This window comes from Hordeum vulgare, chromosome 2H, assembly GCF_904849725.1.
Source record: "Hordeum vulgare subsp. vulgare chromosome 2H, MorexV3_pseudomolecules_assembly, whole genome shotgun sequence".
NCBI classification, from domain to species: domain Eukaryota; kingdom Viridiplantae; phylum Streptophyta; class Magnoliopsida; order Poales; family Poaceae; genus Hordeum; species Hordeum vulgare.
The window spans coordinates 419,667,734-419,675,589 of record NC_058519.1 but is presented as its reverse complement, the minus strand read 5'-3'; the positions used below and the strand labels follow the sequence as shown (position 1 = coordinate 419,675,589).

At 49.5% G+C, this 7,856-nt stretch overlaps 1 pseudogene; it reads left to right on the top strand.

Annotated features, from left to right (window-relative positions):
- Positions 1-2,983: 2,983 nt before the first annotated feature.
- On the top strand, positions 2,984-7,273 carry LOC123427816 (annotated as a pseudogene).
- The last annotated feature ends 583 nt before the right edge of the window (positions 7,274-7,856 follow it).

The following is a 7,856-nucleotide window of genomic DNA, read 5'->3' as shown; positions in this document are numbered from 1 at the left end:
TTAATGACATAAATTAATAATGCTGACAAACAATAGGCACTGATGATAGTTTTGTCGAGGGTGTCTTGTTTGTATAACTGAAATAATTATTCGAATTCAATCATCATCACGCCTCGTCCAGTCCCGAAACGCTCGTCTTCATATGCTAAGTAGAGCCAGTTTTTCGATTCATCACATGCTTGCATGTACCAGTCATGCACTCTTCGCATTTTTGTTGGTAGCTCTTTGACTAACTCAGGTTTGACCAGAGAACGCCCGTACTGGTACGTGTAGTCTAAGTCAGTGAATACATCCAAATGGGTTAAGTACTCATCAATAGACATGCCTCGAGCCTTGGCCGGTTCTCCGTGGTGTGCAAGAAATTCTGGATCGATGACATCTGTTTTATCATTCCTCTGCTGGACCGCAGCTCCGCTCGAGCACACATTTGTATCGGAATACACTTTGAGCGGGGGGCATGATTGTTTTTTCTGTTGTCCGAGCTGGGAAACTGATTTCCCGCTGGACGTACTACTGTTCAACCGTTGCTTTTTTGCCTAAACCGACTTGATAATAGAGCGTTCATAGTCTGCTGGCAATGGTGGCGGGGGATCTTCAAGGTTTTCAGCATTTTCACTACCCCAGCGTGCTCTCCTGGGGTGGCCGGGTACTCTGGCTCTTTCGGTTTATTCTTGTTAGCCACTTTAGCCTTCCACTGTTCATGATGGGCGTTTGCCCTCTTAATATTTTCCTCTCCAGTATAGTCTCAATGTCTCTTCACCATATTCTTATGAGGTACTGTTGGGAGGGGCGACATCTTACGTTTTGGTGATCGGATCCTCTTTCTGCCGCCACTACTAGCAGTGGTCTGTTTCCGCTTTTTGCTCTGATCCTGAGTGGATGGAGATGGCTGACGGGGCGGTGGAGACGGCTGACGGGGCGCTGGAGACTGGTGAGGCGGCGAAGACGAAGGTTGCGCTAGGGGTGGAGATGACTGCGTTAGAGACTGGTGAGGCGGCGAAGACGACGGCTACGCTGGAGATTAGTGAGACGGCGAAGACGACGGTTGCGCTGGAGACTGGTGAGGTGGAGGCGAAGAAGGATTGCTGCTATGAGGAGTTGTTGGCCTTGGCGTCCAATTTGGACGGAAGATGTCCTCCTTTGGCCATACAACGGTTTGGGATTTGACTTCTCCAAGTTGAGTCAAATCCCTATCTTCACCTGCAGGGTGGTCGAGCTTTAGCTCCTCATAATCTTTCATCACTTCATCCACCGCGACGACGACGTACCCTTGTGGAACTGGAGAGCAATGCCAAGTTGGATGTGGTCCAATTGGTAAGGCCCTGCCGCCCGCCACCGTCAACCTTAAGTTAGCAACTTTCACCTTTATCTCACAATGCGTGCTCTCAGTGATATCATCCACTGGGTAGTGATACATCTCCAACGTATCTATAATTTTTGATGGTTTCATGCTATTATCTTGTCAAACTTTGGATGTTTTGCATGCCTTGTATATCTCTTTTGGGACTAACCTATTAACTCAGTGCCAGTTCCTGTTTTTTTCCGTGTTTTTGACCCTTTTCAGAGGAGGATTTTAAACGGAGTCCAAACGGAATGAAACTTCCGAAAAGATTTTTTTTGAAACAGAAGATGATCGGGAGACTTGAGAACCAAGGCAGAGGGTCACCAGGGACCCCAGAAGCCCTCATGGTGCGGCCAGGGGGCCCGCGCCTCCCAGGCTTGTGGGCTCCCTGGGCCTCCTCTGCCCTAGCTCCTTCGCCTATATATTCCCTAAAATCCCAGAAAAAATCAAGAGATCAACGAAAACACTTTTCCGCCGCCGCAAGCTTCTGTCTCCGCAAGATCCCATCTGGGGCACGTTCTGGTGCCCTACCGGAGGGGGGATTCAGATACGGAGGGCTTCTTCATCAACACCATGACCTCTCCGATGATGCGTGAGTAGTTCACCATAGACCTTCGGGTCCATAACTAGTAGCTAGATGGCTACTTCTCTCTCTTGGATCTTCAATACAAAGTTCTCCATGATCTTCATGGAGATCTATCGGATGTAATCTTCTTTTGCGATGTGTTTGTCGAGATCCGATGAATTGTGGATTTATGATCAGATTATCTATGAATCTTATTTGAGTTTCTTCTGATCTCTCTTATGCATGATTTCATATCCTTGTAATTCTCTTCTAGTTGTGGGTTTTGTTTGGCCAATTTGATCTATGATTCTTGCAATAGGGGAAGTGCTTGGTTTTGGGTTCATACCATGCGGTGACCTCACCCAGTGACAGAAGGGGTAGCGAGGCACGCATCATGTTGTTTCCATCAAGGGTAAAAAGATGGGGTTTTCATCATTGGTTTGAGTTTATCCCTCTACATCATGTCATCTTGCTTAAGGCGTTACTCTGTTCGTCATGAACTCAATACACTAGATGCATGCTAGATTGCGGTTGATGTGTGGAGTAATCTCTACTATTAAAGGGGGATATGCCGTCGTGATGGTTCGACCACGACAGATCCCCCTCGCTAACACTGCCACCGCTAACAGTTCCACCGATTTTTTCATCCCTCCATAAACCAAGCGATTAAATACAGAAAACATCTGGTTCACTAAAATTCCCTCCGCAAGTTCCATCGCAGCCTTCCCTCGCACGATTCAGAAAACACACTACCCACTCCTGGCCCACGTCCCGCGTCCCTCTCCCAGTCTCCCCCACCTCTCGCCCCCGATCCGTCCACCCTCTCGATCTCGCAAGAAAGATCTCCGCCGCCGCCACCACACGCGGATGAACTGCCCACGCCCAAGGTGCCCCCCGCCGAGGCTGACGTCGACGAGGCGTGGGAACATGGCGGCCAGCAGGCAGGTGGCCGCCAGGGCCATAACCATCGGAAAGGAGAGTGACCACAACTGCCGGTGCCGGCCATCCTCCTCGACGATCTCGCCTCATCCGCTGATCGGTACACCAATGAGATCATCGGTCTCGTCAGGAAACCCATGTCCTTGCAGTCCACCAAGTCCGCGCTCGTCACGACCTACTACCTTGTCTTCAGCACGGACCACGCGGCCGCCCGCTTCACCAAGCTAGGGATGGAGCGAGCAGGCATGCCGATGATGTTACGCGCCATCTGATTTTCTTCATTACGGCACCACCACAGGTAATTCCCACTAGGTCATAGGGAAGCAGTTTCTTCACCCACTGCTCATCCCTACTCTTCCCCCTTCTCTCAATCTATCCTCTCGTGTCGCTTACATCCGATCCGTGGCTTTCTCCCCGATTAATTATTCAAGATTTCAATCCTCGTTTTTGGTCTGAATGGATTGATGCTAGACTCTGATGATGATTTGATGTGTTTTGATTTGATACACCTCCGAGCGACGCATCTGACTTCTTGTTTCTTCCGTGCAACCTTAGGTGGTGGTGGTTGTGTACCCGCCATGGGAAAGCATAAGGCGGCCATGGCCGGCAAGCCCGACCCCAAGAACATCCGCCACGCCCTGGGCGACATCGGTGACGTTGAGGCCAACAACCGCCCCCCGGGCGACATCGCCAACGTCGTCCACATCCGTGCGGCCGAAGGGTAAGGAGGAGAAATCCACTACCCAAGAGGGTGTTCGACGGAATGCCGGCCAGGGACGTTGTCACCTGGAACTCCATGGTCGACGGCTACGTGTCTAGCGGCCTCGGGGCGCTCGCGCTCGTCTGCTTCAGGGAGATGCATGAGGCGCTGGAGATGCAGCATGATGGTGTCGGGATCATCGCCGCGCTTGCAGCTTGCTGCTTGGAGTTGGCTCTAATGCAAGGGCGGGAGATCCACGCCTATGTGATCAGGCACGGGATGGAGCATGACGTCAAGGTTGGCACTTCTATCCTTGACATGTACTGCAAGTCTAGCGACATTGCTTCTGCCGAGGGTGTGTTTGCGACGATGCCGTCGAGGACCGTGGTGACATGGAATTGCATGATAGGTGGGTATGCGCTCAATGAACGACCCGAGAAGGCATTTGACTGCTTCGTGGAAATGAAGGCAGAGGGCCACCAGGTGGAAGTGGTCACTGCTATCAATTTGCTGGCTACCTGTGCTCAAACTGAGAGCTCACTGTATGGAAGGAGTGTTCATGGTTACATAACTAGAAGACAGTTTCTTCCTCATGTGGTGCTTGATACTGCTCTTCTCGAGATGTACAGGAAAGTTGGCAAAGTGATATAATCGGAAAAGGTATTTGGACAGATGATGACCAAAACTCTGGTATCACGGAACAATATGATCGCTGCCTACATGTACAAGGAGATGTATATGGAAGCGATCACATTGTTCCTCGACTTACTGAATCAGCCGCTTTACCCTGATTATTTCACCATGTCGGCAGTAGTACCGATGTTTGTTTTGCTGGGGTTGCTGAGACAATGCAGGCAAATTCACAACTACATTATGAGGCTAGGTTACGGGAAGAGCACTCTCATCATGAACGCAGTTATGCATATGTATGCTAGGTGTGGTCAGGTTCTGTCCTGAAGGGAGATATTTGACAAAATGGTAGCTAAGGATGTGATCTCTTGGAACACAATGAGAATGGGTTATGCGATTCAAGGTCAGGGGAGAAGTGCACTGGAGATGTTCTGCAGGATGAAACGTAATGGTCTGCAACCAAATGAGAGTACTTTGTTTCCGTGTTGACTGCTTGCAGTGTCTCAGGCTTGAGAGATGAAGGCTGGACACAGTTCAATTAAATGCAACGTGACTATGTTATGATCCCACAGATTGAGCACTACGGATGCATGACAGATCTTCTCGGTCGGGCAGGTGATCTTAAAGAGGTTATGCAATTTATTAAAAAATGCCAATGGATCCAACATTCAGGGTTTGGGGCTCCCTACTGACCGCAAGCAGGAACAACAATGATATAGACATAGCGGAATACGCAGCAGAGAGGATATTCCAACTAGAACACGACCAATTGGAACATGACAACACATGTTGCTATGTTCATATTTCTTCCATGTACGCTGATGCTGGGAGATGGAAGGATGTCGAGAGAATAAAATCATTGATGGAAGAGAAGGGGCTCCGAAGGACAGATCCAAGAAGCATAATTGAGCTTCATGGTATCTCCTGCAGATTTGTCAACGGGGACATGACACACCCTCAGTGCAAGATGATACAAGGAGTGTCCGACTTTCTGTCAGGAAAGATTGGAGAAATGAGGGTCCCGACGAATCGATCCGATCCAACCTCTCTCGAGTCGAGGAGAACAACACAGCCTAACAAGCATAGTGTGAGGCTGGCTGTTGTTTTTTGGTCTGATATCACCCGAGGCCAGAACCCCAATACTTGTTAAGAAGAACGTGTGCATATGCAACGACTTCCATCATGCGCTGAAGTTGATATCAAAATATTCAGGACAGAGGATTGTTGTCGGCGACACAAATATCTATCACCAATTCTCGGATGGCTCTGGATGCTGCGGTGACTACTGGTGAACAGAATGGTTCTGGTTGATGCCAAGCTCGAAAGCATTTCGGCAAGAGCAAGCGAGCACCAGGACACATATATGGTTTCATGACAATCTACAGCTGGATGTCACATTTTCAGACCTCACACAACTTCTGAATTCTGATGCTCCATTTTTTCTCTAAAAAAAGCTTCTGAATTCCGATGCTAGCACCACTAGTCCGGTACAAACTTCAGGCAACATACATGAGGGATCAACTCTCGTGTAGTCGTTGCATCGGCTCGAAGAAAAGGGCTTGACTTGCTGCTGGTAATGGAGATCACACATGTACTGGAAGAAGCATCATCTTTTGACTTTTGTAACTGACAATGACACGGTGTACAAAGCGAGTTCTTTTCAACTGAAGCCCACTACCCGTTCCAGTATGATCCCCCCTTCTTGTTTTCGTGGATCTTCCGCTAATGGTGCCTTCTTAGAAACACGAAGCCGCAACCCCATGAACTCGTGACCCGCCCCGTCATGAGGAACTTTGGTGCCCAACTCCTCAAGAACGCCCAGGAGAAGGCCAAGAACCCGGCGGCGAGACCTGCGCTGCAGAGGGCTCATGTCAAGCCCGTCCCTCCTCCACTAGAGCACGTGATCGAGGTCAGTTCCGATACCGACGTGACCAAGTCGGAGGCCGGCAGCATCAGCTCCGTCCGCATGTACTCGAGGAAGAAGGTGGTCACCACCCTCAGGCATGTGCTCTCGGCATGCTCCAAGGTACGCGTGTCACCTGCCGACAGCCAAACATTTGCTTCCTAGACATGTGCGTGCAAAGAGTCTGATTTGATTCTGATCCACCATTACGATGCTAGTTTGCACCTGGAATCACGGAAGAACCACTGAACCGGCGATCCAGGAGTCCAGGACACTGACAAGCTTGACGACGACAACCAGAAATTTGATCTCATGCCGGAGCCGCTCTATGTGATAGTCTACATCATAGATATGTATCTGTCGCTGCAGCCCGTGCTCCGGCGGGAGCTGCAGCTGGTGGGCGTCTCCGCCCTCCTGTTTGCCTGCAAGTACGAGGAGATCTGGGCTCCTGAGGTAGGCTTGATAGCATTGCATCCCTCCGCTTTTCTCCACTGACCAGTGTTCGTTCATTCATCAAATCCACGTTTTGACCGGTGTCTGCGTACGTACTCTTGGAGGTGAATGATTTCATACTGATCTCCGACAATGCCTACATGAGGGAGCAGATTCTAAAGATGGAGAAGGTGATCCTCAACAGGCTCGAGTGGAACCTGACGATGCCCATGCTCTACGTCTTCCTCGTGCGCTTTGCCAAGGCCGCGTCTTCCTCCTCAGACCACAAGAGCGACAAGGAGGTAAAAAGAACTTCAGATTTTTACATGCAAATTCTTCAGATGTATTCGCCATTTGCCACAGCAGCAAGTCTGTGTGCTGATTGATGTTTCTCCCTCGTCTTCCCCTGGATGTGTGTGCAGATGGAGAACACCGTCTTGTTCTTCGCGGAGCTGGCTCTGCTGTAGTACGGGCTGGTGCAGTCCAAGCCCTCCACCGTCGCCGCTGCTACTGTCCACGCTGCCAGGCTCACCCTCAAGATGACCACGCTGTGGACCGACACCCTTAGGCACCACAATGGCTTCAGTGAAGCGCAACTAATGTAAGCATGCACTGAATCATCTCCGTTGTGGCTTCAACCTGTGATTTCATTCAGTTCAGGGGCACCGACAAAGACAACTCTTTTCTGTGATGACTGATTTCAGGGATGCCACCAAGATCCTGATCGGAGGGCATGGTATGAAGCTGCGGTTCTTTGGCTAGGAGACAAGGCAAACATCTTGTCGCTCACTTGGACGGTAGGCGATTGTAGATTGGTCCGACCAAAGGTAGCCTAACCCAAGCGAGTTTCTTGTTTTGTTCAAGTAAAATTCCTTATTCCCTTTCCTCTTCCGTATCTTTTTCTTTAATTTGTATTGCTTGCTTAATTATTTTTTTGTTTGGTGATATAGAGGAAATAAGATGAGTATATTTGATCGCAGAAGAGGAATTATGTGTCATTTTCATGTGGTCTGTTGGTGGAGGTACTTACTTTTCTCCATGTTGCTTATCGTCGTAGCTGCATCCAACATCCATAGTCAAATGCTACCATATGTTAGGAAGTTTATGTTGATATCTGTTTCTATATGTTCGCCGAATGCGGACGTGGGAAAGGTCACACGATTGGGGTCAGCAAAAGGGAGTAGACATATTTATTCATGGCTTTCGGCTCTTATTTTGATCTAGATGGTGACATTGACCAGGGACGACAGCTGCTACAAAATAAGGAGGAATTGCTAGAGGCATAGGTTTGTAGAGGCGTGGGATCTGCGGGGAGGCGCCATGCGACAACATAGGTGGAGAAGGT